A 14256-nucleotide genomic window follows, 5' to 3' on the forward strand; every position below is an offset into this window, starting at 1 on the left:
AAAGGGCCGCCCACCAAAACTCACGGACCAGGCAAGGAGGGCATTAATCAGAGAGGCAACAAAGAGACCAAAGATAAACTTGAAAGAGCTGCAAAACTCCACAGCGGAGATTGGAGTATCTGTCCATAGGACCACTTTAAGCCGTACACTCCACAGAGCTGGGCTTTACGGAAGAGTGGCCAGAAAAAAGCCATTGCTTAAAGAAAAGAATAAGCAAACACGTTTGGTGTTCGCCAAAAGGCATGTGGGAGACTCCCCAAACATATGGAAGAAGGTACTCTGGTCAAATGAGACTAAAATTGAGCTTTTTGGCCATCAAGGAAAACGCTTTGTCTGGTGCAAACCCAACACCTCTCATCACCATCAGCATGGTGGTGGCAGCATCATGCTGTGGGGATGTTTTTCATCGGCAGGGACTGGGAAACTGGTGAGAATTGAAGGAATGATGGATGGCGCTAAATACAGGGAATTTCTTGAGGGAGACCTGCTTCAGTCTTCCAGAGATTTGAGACTGGGAAGGAGGTTAACCTTCCAGCAGGACAATGACCCTAAGCATACTGCTAAAGCAACACTCGAGTAGTTTAAGGGGAAACATTTAAATGTCTTGGAATGGCCTAGTCAAAGCACAGACCTCAATCCAATTGAGAATCTGTGGTATGACTTAAAGATTGCTTTACACCAGCAGAACCCATCCAACTTGAAGGAGCTAGAGCTGTTTGGCCTTGAAGAATGGGCAAAAATCCCAGTGGCTAGATGTGCCAAGCTTATAGAGACATACCCCAAGAGACTTGCAGCTGTAATTGCTGCAAAAGGTGGCTCTACAAAGTATTGACTTTGGGGGGGTGAATAGTTATGCACGCTCAAGTTTTCAGTTTTTTTGTCTTATTTCTTGTTTGTTTCACAATAGAAAATATAGGCATGTTCTGTAAATCAAATGATACAAACCCCCCAAAAATCTATTTTAATTCCAGGTTGTAAGGCAACAAAATAGGAAAAATGCCAAGGGGGGTGAATACTCTCGCAAGCCACTGTACTTGGCGATTAAAGGTGATTCTGATTCTATAGAGAGGGTGATCGGTGTCCTGAAGGGAAGATTCCATATCCTCGATGGGCCACATCCACTTTGCTTCTTGAAGACCCTTAGGGATGAGGTTGACAAGCGAGAAGAGACGATGGTTGACAACATACTACACGTATGTGCTGCTATGGTGAACATGTCTGATAGTATTGTTCACACCCCCATAAGCCCATAAGCCTTAGCCCCACCCATCTCTTTAAGGATTCACATGTGAGGCCATGTACTAAACAACCAAAGATTTCAAGACTAAAGGCTGGTTTATACATTTTAGTCATTTAGCAGACGCTCTTATCCAGAGCGACTTACAGGAGCAATTAGGGTTAAGTGCCTTGCACATCGACAGATTTTTCACCTAGTCGGCTCGGTGATTAGAACCAGCGACCTTTCGGTTACTGGCACAACGCTCTTAACCACTAAGCTACCTGCCGCCGGGTGTGTTCATAAATTCAATCTGGAGTGCCAGAGTGCACTCTGGGCGTTCGTAAACTCAGAGCGTTGTCAGATTGTCCGTTCGTAAATTCAGAGCGTTTCGCTCTCTGAGTGTTCAGAGCGCACACTGGACGCTCTGGCCGAGGAATAGGGTTGATCCAAGCATTCAGACCTAACAACAGCAATCAAGCACCCAAGCTAGATACTTCCAGACATAAATGAGAGAACAGCTCACTCTGACCATTTTACTCGCCCTAGCAGAGCTGGTTAAGTTGTTTTTATGTTATCCAGAGCCCTAGTCTTTTGTTTAGACATGTAGCTAGGTAGCTAAACAATGAAGCATAATTCCAACTCCTAACGTTACTACCCTGCATGAATCTGCAGGTAGCTAACCAACCAGGTTCAATGTTAGCTAGCTAGCTAACATTAGGCTATAAATGGCTCTAAGATACGAATAATATTACTACACAGATCATACATGTAATGTTAGCTAACGAGCCAGCCAGCTAACGTTAGCTAGCTAACAGTACGCTTTAACTTGAAATGAAAACTACTTTCTGACAAAATTAGAAACGTGTAATATCTGAAAATGTAGCTAGCTAGACTATCTTACCCATATGCATGGATGGACGCTTCTCCCTCTCTGTCTCGGATGCCATGGTTGCCCTTAGTTTGATGATTTAATCCGGAGACAGGTGTTTTATACTTAGTTTTTCTGTGTGTTCTCTTTTCGACTCCCTCTGCATATTTGCAATCAAACGCCAGAATTTTCTCCATCTCCTTAGCTATCATACTCTAATTCCACTGATTTCAAAACTTGGTCCTCCAGAAAGTGGAGAGCAACACTTTTGCAGTTCTACTATGAGATATCTTTAAAAAAAGCTGCATTAGAAAGGATTACCTACACATACTGACCAGCTCATGTTATAGACAGAAGCATGCTACATGGCAGACCAATCCAAACTCATCTCTCGGCATGTCCAGCCCACCCATTATCTCAGCCAATCATGGCTAGCGGGAAGGTTCCTGTCTTTTTCCATGGCTAAACCAACTAGGCTCCTAATTTAACAATTGTAATCGTATTTACAGATGGCAAACAAGTTTGTTATTAAGGCACATGAAAGTTCACATGTTCCAGAAGGCATTTCTGCCAAAAACTGAAGTTTATGTTCAAATGGCTCTCCTGTGAAGTAGTGGCACGCGACATACGCCTAGTTTCCTGAAATGAGTCACATATGAAAACCAATAGAACAGGAGAGAAATGGGATATGAGAAAGTCTTTCATAGGCAGCGCACGTGGCAAAAGTAGTCCCCTGTAGCTCAGTTGGTAGAGCATGGCGCTTGCAACGCCAGGGTTGTGGGTTCGTTTCCCACGGGGGGCCAGTATGAAAATGTATGCACTCACTAACTGTAAGTCGCTCTGGGATAAGAGCGTCTGCTAAATTACTAAAATGTAAAAGTTGTTTACAAGAATACAAATGAATGTGACTGCCAAAGTGATGCCTAAAATGGATCCTGAAATGCCAATCTAAATCCAATTAATTGATCTATTTGAATCAGTCTATTTTATAATACTGTTTTATCTGTTTAGCCTACATGATTGCCGTTAGTGCTTTGAATCAGTTCATTATAATACTGTTTGATATGATTACATTATTCACTTTTAAGTACTTTTGAATCACTACATTTTTATAACACTGATACGATTACATGATTCAGGGTTGAGTCCTTTGACTGAACTACTGTATTCCTAACTTTTCTGCATGTACCAGATTCTCATTCTTCCTCTCTGCACTGTATTCCACCCTGGACTGTCTGTAGACTGGAGTCTGTCTCCTAAGAAGGAAATGCATCACCGTCAATTGTTTTTGGTTGTTGTTGTGTTTTACAGCCAGCATGTAACCTGATATAGGGCTGTATTCAATCCGTATCGCGGAAGTATCGCGGAAGATCCGTATTAAAATGCAAAGGTAATTTCCGATTGAGCCGACATATGCAGCGTTCAACGTGAATGCAGTCTCCGCGAAAGAGGGAACATGGCCTTTAAATTTCAAACGAGCTGGATTCAATCCACGATACGGATTGAATCCAGCCCATGGTCTTGGTTTTCTTAATTTATTCCCATTCTCTTATTCTATCAGTTACAGTATATAAAATAAATATGCAGTAGACCTATATCATAACTTAGAGTTTGTACCTTGTCTATGGGCTGTGCCAACCATCTTGGTGTAGATATACTTGGCCCAGAATCGGCTTATTGTGTCCAGAGCCTTGGTGAGGAAGTCATTATCTCACGGGACACAGACAATTATACATCGTTTGGGGGTCCACGTGATGAAATCAGCATATCTTGCTTTACAAACATCTGCACCTGTGTTGAACAAAACATAGTGAAAACTGACTTTGCACTTAGCAGTCTATGCTCCTATGAACTTTTTAATGTCAGACAACATTTAGGTCAAATATGAACTGTGTTGATATGCATTTCCCTTATAATTGCTATATAATTCAGTGTAAATGTTTACCAACCTGAGTGTCGAAGGAGTGGTTCTCCCTTAAAGAAGTTGCACTTGCCAGATGCCCTCTCTTGTTCTGTAGCCAGTCGTTCAGAGTGCTGTTGTCTTGTGCCCAATTGAAAGGACACTTGACCTCCAGGACTCTTTGTACAGCCGCCCATGTCTGATGTGATTTCTCCGTCACCCTCCACAATGGCTTGACTTGAGCCTTCATGATGGTGCAGTCAGAAGCCTCAGGTTTGTGATGATAAATCACTTGTACCCATCCACTTTCAAATAAGTTATTGGGCTTTCAATGAATGGTAATTGTTCATATTATGTGCGGTATAGATAACTTGTAAGACAAAGGGTTAAATACAAAAGACAAATGTACTGAATACACAACTCATGGAGATATCAGATTACATTTTTTAGGGGAAGAGGTAGGCATTGGGCAGGAAGGTGATGCCAGTAAGCCTAATCACCCCTCTATCGTAGTGCCAAGACTGGAAATGTAGTAGTTTTTATATAATACATTGCTATAATACTTTTGACTATTGTATTTGACACACATAGTAGGACTGACAGGTGTCTAATAAGCTAATGTTTTGAAATACAATTTAATGTAGGCTAAAAAAACAATGGAGAGAAAGCTAGTATTACAGCCTCAGATCTTGGAATATGGGTCATACAGCCTATGGGTCAGACAGCCTATGGGTCAGCAAGCTCATTAGGCATTTATAAGGGATATTATTAAGAATAAATAGCTAACTTGAAATGCTGAAACTAGCCAATCTTGGGTCTGGCAAGGGAGTCGTCTGGATAACTACCATTAGTGACTTAGTTGGATAACAGGTGTTAGCTAGCTAGATTGCTGACTACGTGTTGGCTATTGCTGTGTTAAAGCAGTCTAAGAAGATGGGCCTTACTGAAGAGCTCAGTGAGCTCGTTATAGGATGCCACCTTTCCGACAAGTCAGTTCGATACATTTCTGCACTGCTATAGCTGCCCCGGTGCTGTTATTGTGAAGTGGAAACATCTAGGAGCAACAACGGCTCAGTCGCGAAGTGGTAAGCCACACAAGCTCACTGAACGGGACCGCCGAGTACTGAAGCACGCAGCGCTTAAAAATCGGCTGTCCTCGGTTGCAACACTTACTACCGAGTTAACTGCCTCTGGAAGCAACGTCAGCACAATAATTGTTCTTCGGGAGCTTCATGAAATGTGTTTCCTGGGCAAGCAGCCGCACACAAGCCTAAGATTACCATGCACAATGCCAAGCGTCGGCTGGAGTCGTGTAAAGCTCACCGCCATTGTACTCTGGAGCAGTGGAAACGCGTTCTCTGGAATGATGAATCACGCTTCACCATCTGGCAGTCCGACGGACTAATCTGGGTTTGGCGGACGCCAGGGGAACGCCACCTGCCCCAATGCATAGTTCCAACTGTAAAGTTTGGTGGAGGAGGAATAATGGGCTAGGCCCCTTAGTTCCAGTGAAGGGAAATCTTAATGCTACAGCATACAATGACATTCTAGACAGTTCAGTACTTCCAACTTTGTGGCAACAGTTTGGGGAAGGTCCTTTCCTGTTTCAGCATGAGAATGCCCCCGTGCACAAAGCGAGGTACATCCAGAAATGGTTTGTCAAGTTCGGTGTGGAAGAACTTGAATGGCCTGCACAGAGCCCTGACCTCAACCCCATCGAACACCTTTGGGATGAATTGGAACGCTGACTGTGAGCCAGGTCTAATCACCCAACATCAGTGCCTGACCTCACTAATGCTCTTGTGGCTGAATGGAAACAAGTCCCCACAGCAATGTTCCAACATCTAGTGGAAAGCCTTCCCAGAAGAGTGGAGGCTGTTATAGCAGCAAAGTGGGGAGCAACTCCATGTTAATGCCCATGATTTTGGTAATGTAGTATATGTTTTCTATACCTTACAGTGGCTTGCGAAAGTATTCACCTCCCTTGGCATTTTTCCTATTTTGTTGCCTAACAACCTGGAATTTAAATGGATTTTTGGGAGGTTTGTATCATTTGATTTACACAACATGCCTACCACTTTGAAGATGCAAAATATTTTTTATTGTGAAACAAGCAAGAAATAAGACAAAAAAAAAACAGAACTTGAGCGTGCAAAACTATTCACCCACCAAAGTCAATACTTTGTAGAGCCACCTTTTGCAGCAATTACAGCTGCAAGTCTCTTGGGGTATGTCTCTATAAGCTTGGCACATCTAGCCACTGGGATTGTTGCCCATTCTTCAAGGCAAAACTGCTCCAGCTCCTTCAAGTTGGATGGGGTCCGCTGGTGTACAGCAATCTTTAAGTCATACCACAGATTCTCAATTGGATTAAGGTCTGGGCTTTGACTAGGCCATTCCAAGACATTTAAATGTTTCCCCTTAAACCACTCGAGTGTTGCTTTAGCAGTATGCTTAGGGTGATTTTTCTGCTGGAAGGTGAACCTCCGTCCCAGTCTCAAATCTCTGGAAGTCTGAAACAGGTCTCCCTCAAGAATTTCCCTGTATTTAGCGCCATCCATCATTCCTTAAATTCTGACCAGTTTCTCAGTCCCTGCCGATGAAAAACATCCCTGTGGGGATGGTGTTCTCGGGGTGATGAGAGGTGTTGGGTTTGCGCCAGACAAAGCGTTTTCCTTGATGACCAAAAAGCTCAATTTTAGTCTCATCTGACCAGAGTACCTTCTTCCATATGTTTGGGGAGTCTCCCACATGCCTTTTGGCAAACATCAAACGTGTTTGCTTATTTTTTTCTTTAAGCAATGGCTTTTTTCTGGCCACTCTTCCGTAAAGCCCAGCTCTGTGGAGTGTATGGCTTAAAGTACTCCTATGGACAGATACTCCAATCTCCGCTGTGGAGCTTTACAGGGTTATCTTTGGTCTCTTTGTTGCCTCTCTGATTAATGCCCTCCTTGCAAGGTCCGTGAGTTTTGGTGGGTGGCCCTCTCTTGGCAGGTTTGTTGGGGTGCCATATTCTTTCAATTTTTTAATAATGGATTTAATTGTGCTCTGTGGGATGTTCAAAGTTTCAGATATTTCTTTATAACCCAACCCTGATCTGTACTTCTCCACAACTTTGTCCCTGACCTGTTTGAAGAGCGTTTGGTCTTCATGGTGCGGCTTGCTTGGTGGTTCCCCTTGCTAAGTGGTGTTGCAGACTCTGGGGCCTTTCAGAACAGGTGTATACAGGTGAAGTCGGAAGTTTACATACACCTTAGCCAAATACATTAAAACTCAGTTTTTCACAATTACTGACATGTAATCCTAGTAAAAATTCCCTGTCTTAGGTCAGTTAGGATCACCACTTTATTTGAATAATGTGAAATGTCAGAATAATAGTAGAGAGAATTATTTATTTCAGCTTTTATTTCTTTCATCACATTCCCAGTGGGTCAGAATTAGTATTCACTCAATTAGTATTTGGTAGCATTGCCTTTAAATAGTTTAACTTGGGTCAAACGTTTCGGGTAGCCTTCCACAAGCTTCCCACAATAAGTTGGGTGAATTAAGCCCATTCCTCCTGACAGAGCTGGTGTAACTGAATCAGGTTTGTAGGCCTCCTTGCTCGCACACGCTTTTTCAGTTCTGCCCAGGGCTTTGTGATGGCCACTCCAATACCTTGACTTTGTTGTCTTTAAGCCATTTTGCACCACTTTGGAAGTATGCTTGGGGTCATTGTCCATTTGGAAGACCCATTTGCGACCAAGCTTTAACTTCCTGACTGATGTCTTGAGATGTTGCTTCAATATATCCACATAATTTTCCTTCCTCATGATGCCATCTATTTTGTGAAGTGCACCAGTCCCTCCTGCAGCAAAGCACCCCACAGCATGATGCTGCAACCCCCGTGCTTCACGGTTGGGATGGTGTTCTTCGGCTTGCAAGTTACCCCCTTTTTCCTCCAAACATAACGATGGTCATTATGGCCAAACAGTTCTATTTTTGTTTCATCAGACCAGAGGACATTTCTCCAAAAAGTACAATCTTTGTCCCCATGTGCAGTTGCAAACCGTAGTCTGGCTTTTTTATGCCGATTTTGGAGCAGTGGCTTCTTCCTTGCTGAGCGGCCTTTCAGGTTATGTCGATATAGGACTCGTTTTACTGTGGATATAGATACTTTTGTACCTGTTTCCTCCAGCATCTTCACAAGGTCCTTTGCTGTTGTTCTGGGATTGATTTTCACTTTTCACACCAAAGTATGTTCATCTCTAGGAGATAGAATGCGTCTCCTTCCTGAGCGGTATGACGGCTGCGTGGTCCCATGGTGTTTATACTTGCGTTCTATTGTTTGTACAGATGAACGTGGTACCTTCAGGCGTTTGGAAATTGCTCCCAAGGATGAACCAGACTTGTGGAGGTCTACAATTTTTTTTCTGAGGTCTTGGCTGATTTCTTTTGATTTTCCCATGATGTCAAGCAAAGAGGCACTGAGTTTGAAGGTAGGCCTTGAAATACATCCACAGGTACACCTCCAATTGACTCAAATGATGTCAAATAGCCTATCAGAAGCTTCTAAATCCATGACATCTTTTTTTGGAATTTTCCAAGCTGTTTAAAGGCACAGTCAAGTTCTGACCCACTGGAATTGTGATACAGTGAGTTATAAGTGAAATAATCTGTCTGTAAACAATTGTTGGAAAAATAACTTGCCAAAACTGTAGTTTGTTAACAAAAAATGTGTGGAGTGGTTAAAAAACTAGTTTTAATGACTCCAACCTAGGTGTATGTAAACTTCCGACTTCAAACTGTATATACTGAGATCATGTGACAGATCATGTGACACTTAGATTGCACACAGGTGGACTTTATTTAACTAATTATGTGACTTCTGAAGGTAATTGGTTGCACCAGATCTTATTTAGGGGCTTCATAGCAAAGGGGGTGAATACATATGCACGCACCACTTTTCCATTATTTATTTTTTGCAATTTTTTGAACCAAGTTATTTTTTTCATTTCACTTCACCAATATGGACTATTTTATGTATGTCCATTACATGAAATCCAAATAAAAATCCATTTAAATTACAGGTTGTAATGCAACAAAATAGGAAAAACGCCAAGGGGGATGAATACTTTTGCAAGGCACATGTATCAGAAATTTGACCTGGTGAAATGGTGCTACAGTGTATACAATAGAGACAAAATATACAGTCAGAATTTGGACAGAACAACTTACACATCGTCTAATTGTAGTACATACACATAATACACAAGAATAGTAAATCATTTAAGTTAAAAAGTATACAATATAAAGTGTGTGGGTGCAAATAGCTAATGCAGTTGATGAGATATTCCAGTGGAGTTCAGATTGTCATAGGTATACACTGACTGTACAAAACATTAAGAATACCTGCTTTTTCCATGACATAGACTGACCAGGTGAAAGCTATGATCCCTTATTGAATTTTTTGAACCAAGTTATTTGTTTCATTTCACTTCACCAATTTGGACTATTTTGTGTATGTCCATTACATGAAATCCAAATAAAAATCTATTTAAATTACAAGTTGTAATGCAACAAAAAGGAAAAAACGCCAAGGGGGATGAATACTTTTGCAAGGCACTGTATATGGATTATTGACAATTAATACATATTAATGGGGCCTCCCGAGTGGTGCAGCGGTCTAAGGTATAGAAAACATATGCTACATGACCAAAACCATGGGCATTAATATGGAGTTGGTCCCCCCTTTGCTGCTATAACAGCCTCCACTCTTTTGGGAAGGCTGGACAAATCGTTTCTGGACATTTTAGAATACACAAGGTGCAATTTCGAAATTTGGTTGTGCATCAGCAGTTTTTTTCTTGTTATGTCAGTGACTGACAGTCACGCAATTAGCCATGTCAGGTGACAATATTTAGATTGGTAAATTAGTCTAGCCAGCTATCTAAACATGTAGTAATCATGGCCGAATACCAACCGGGCACGCAGGACATGTGCCCAGGGCCCTGACCTCCAGGGGGCCCCCATTGATTTTGTTGGTCAATCTCACTCAGATATCATTAATATGCCATAAGTCTTAGTAAAATGTGTAGAATTGCTCTCCAACCCATCGCTAAATGGGTAGAATTGCAGGAAATTAGCTGTAAAACAAAAAATGTTCTCTCCGTCATCAAGAGGGGGGCCACTAAAAGGCTAGGGCCGGCCCTGGATGACCTAATATAGTGTATACCTATAGAACACCACCTGTTACTTGTCTGACTAGTGCAAAACGTTTCTAAATGAATGTCCACCTTCAAAAAGACATTTGAAATGTGTTGATGAAATAATGACCTTGGGCTATGTTTCCTCATAATAACTGGGTCATTGCCCTTTCATGTGGGTGAAATCAGGTTTCACATATTTACGTCTACCCTCAAACTCACTGTTTAGCTAAACAAAGCAGCTCCCAAAACATGGCAATCAGCAGCTTGGTTTTAAGGTTATGTTGCTGTTTCGTCATTATCCTATTTGTTTTTACACAGATCATAGTTAATCACTCGTTACAAAAAAGGGAGTAAATCCTAGAACTTAACCTGTCATTGGCCAAACGGACACTAACCGAAACTAACCTCGGTAACACAGGTATAATATAGGTATAAGGGTGTCATACATGCTCATGACAAGTCTTACAATGTTTTATAAATGCAGTTACCATTACCAACGGCCGAAGTTTTCAATGTAACAAAGTAGAAAGGTGAGTAGGCCTACCAATGCAAAAGCGTGCAGCAATGTGTAGCATTGCTCTACATTATCCAGAGGCCCTGGTTTGTGTTTAAACTGCCTAACTGCTAAGGTTAGTCTGACATACTGCTTCGATGTTTCACACTCGACCTGCACGGTCCGCAAACTTCTGGGTCAAGGTTTTTATCTTCTCATGTCAGTGAGATTATCAGGCTTCTTGCACTCTTCCTCTCTAGGCATGCAAGTCACTGGGGTTGATGTGACAGCCAACACACCAAAGCTTAACCTGGTTCCAGACCTAAATACAGTGTATAACCAACTCCTATGGTCATTGTTATGCATAAGAAGTGTATGGTATGATCGATTTGGGACAAGGTTACCAAATTGTGCCTCATGGGCTTTTATTTCCACATTTATTTGATCATGTGTAGACAGTCAAGTGTACAAGTTTTGCCAAAAGAGGCAAGCAGTTGCTCCATATCACCAGGGCATTTGCTCAATAAACAAACAAAGCATTGAATAAAGCATACATTTCAAGAGGAGTAGGCCTATTTGCTTTTAAAAAAACGTTATTGTTTTGTGCCGGACCTTTTTCCTTGCAAATCCCCAAAATGTCACAAGATGATATACACTGAGTGTACAAAACATTAGGAACACTTTCCTAATATTGAGTTGCACCCCCTTTTGTCCTCAGAACAGCCTCAGTTCGTCGGGGCATGGACTCTACAAGGTTTCGAAAGCGTTCCACAGGGATGCTGGCCCATGTTGACTCCAATGCTTCCCACAATTGTGTCAATTTGGCTGGATGTCCTTGACACACTCAAACCGGTGCGCCTGGCACCTACTACCATACCCCGTTCAAAGGCACTTAAATATTTAGTCTTGCACATTCCCCATCTGAATGACACATGCACAATCCATGTCCAATTCGTCTCAAGGCTTAAAAACCCTTATTTAACCTGTGTCCTCCCCTTCATCAAAACTGATTGAAGTGGATTTAACAAGTGAAGTCAATAAGGGATCATAGCTTTCACCTGGATTCGCCTGGTCAGTCTATGTCATGGAAAGAGAAGGTTTTTCTAATGTTTTGTACACTCAATGTAGAGTAAATGCACTAGGCTAATGTGGGTCTATGTGGTTTGTCCAGGCAGGTCCTGGAGAGAGGCTTGGGCCCAAAAGCCTTCTTATGGGTCATGCTGAAGTGTTGCTCATTGTAGGGAGAGGTGATGTGGCTGAATTTAATCTACAGACGGCAACCTGGTCTCAGAGCATTTCGTATTATTCTGTATGTAAATCTGAAACACTCCATTTAGTATGATATGTTACGTTTGGTATGATTACATAAGACAGATGGTTACTTAAGGCAAAAACAAAAGAAGGGTGGTTGGTTGGTTGGGGTGGATGGGTAGGCGTATAACAAAAACTTCTAGCCAAGTTCGAATGTCATCACAGACAACTTTGGCATTTTAGCTAATTAGAAACTTTTCAACTACTTACTACTTTTTAGCTACTCTTATCATGTTAGCTAACCCTTCCCCTAACCCTAACCTTATCCCTTTTAGCTAACCCTTCACCTAACCATAACCTTAACCCTTTAACCCAGAGTTCTTCAATTCCTGTCCTGGAGGGCCGAGACACCTCTGTTTTTCATCCTCTCCTTCTAATCAGGGGCTAATTCAGACCTGGGACACCAGGTGAGTGCAATTAACTACCAGGTAGAAATAAAAAACAGAAGTGTTTCGGCCCTCCAGGACCGGAATTGAAGAACCCTGCTTTAACCTAACTCCTAAACTTAACCCTAACCCCTAGCCTAGCTAACGTTAGCGAGCTAGCTAACAGCCACCTAGCTAGAATTCGTAACATATACGTTTTGCCAATCCGTAACATGTTGTACATTTTGTACAAATTCATAACGTATTGTACATTTTGCAAAATCATAACATATAATACGAATTGTAATTTTTTACATATCATATGAAATGGGTGATGGACATCCACAATTAATACATACCATACGAAATGTAACATATCATACTAAATAGTGTCTCTGCTTTAAATACAGAATAATACGAAATGCTCTGAGACCAGGTTGCTGGCAGAGGGAGAGAGAGAGAGAGAGATGATTAAAAGACACCAAGATAAGAACAACTTGTTGATGCTTGCACACAAAAGGGGCAAAGAGCTTGTCAATCAATCAATCAATCAATGTGCTTTTGCCTCTGCATTGCTTGCTCTTTGGGGTTTTAGGCTGGGTATATGTAAAGCACTTTGTGACAACTGCTGATGTAAAAGGGGCTTTATAAAATACATTTCACTGATTGATTGATTGATTGACAAAGAGCTTATGTGTGTACATTAACCAGTGTCTTGGTGTCAACCGGTTCTTTGAGAACGTATTAGGTAGAAGTGGAGGCTGCTGAGGGGAGAACGGCTCATAATAATGGCTGGAATGGAGCTAATGGATTGGCATCAAACCATGTGTTTGATGTATTTGATACCATTCTACTGATTCCACTCCAGCCATTACCACGAGCCCGTCCTCCCCAATTAAGGTGCCACCAACTTCCTGTGGTACAGTGTTGGGGAAGCTGCTCAAAGTATAGTCTACTAAACTACAAATTACTTCACACTGGAGGAAGTTAAGCTACACTAAAGAAAAATATAGTTTACTTAACTAAATGTACTTTTAAAAAAGTAGTTCACTACATCCAAACTACTTTGTGAAAAATTCTCATATCTACACTAAATCAAATCAAATCAAATTTTATTTGCCACATGCGCCGAATACAACAGTGTCACGGTTTCGGCCGAGGCTGCCTCTCTTCCTTGCTCGGGCAGGCTTCGGCGTTCGTCGTCTCCGGAATACTAGCTGCCACCGTTGTATGTTTCTATGTTCGTTTGGTCTTGTCTGGAATTGTACACCTGTTGTCATTTAGTGTCATTAGTGTCCTATAAGTTCTCGTTGTGTTTGTCAGGTGTTGTGTGTGATTGTTTCCTATGTCGTGTTGGTGCGCTACCCTTTTCGGTGCGCTATTTGTAGCTTGCCTCCTTTGTATTTTAGGAGAGGATTTTCGCACATGTTTAGTGCGCCCTTTTGTTTACGCCTGTGTGCGCATTTTCTCGCCTCCGGGCTGTTGGATTGTGTTTTTGTGTGTGCTCTACTAAAAGTCTTTGTTGGACTTATCTTCTGCGTCCTGCGCCTGATTCCACACCACACCCACCTACAGCACCTACTGACAGAATCACACACCTTTTGAATGGAATCAGCAGGAGCCGCAGCAGCACAGGAGACGTTGGAGGATCGGGTTCGGGAGCAGAATGACCAGATCCTGCGGATCGGGACCGCCCTGCAGAATGTGATCAACACGCTCCAACGCTGGGAGACCCGAGGAACACCCCCAACGCCATCGTCCCTACCATCACCATCAGCAAGTCAGCCCATTCCCGCTCCGGAACCCAGAGGAGTTCGACTCTCGCTCCCGAGGGCCTACGATGGGACCGCTGCCGGGTGTCAGGGCTTCCTTCTCCAGGTGGAGCTTTACCTGGCCACCGTGCACCCGGCGC

This window comes from Coregonus lavaretus (genome assembly GCF_964263955.1).
Source record: "Coregonus lavaretus genome assembly, chromosome: 6".
Lineage (NCBI taxonomy): Eukaryota > Metazoa > Chordata > Actinopteri > Salmoniformes > Salmonidae > Coregonus > Coregonus lavaretus.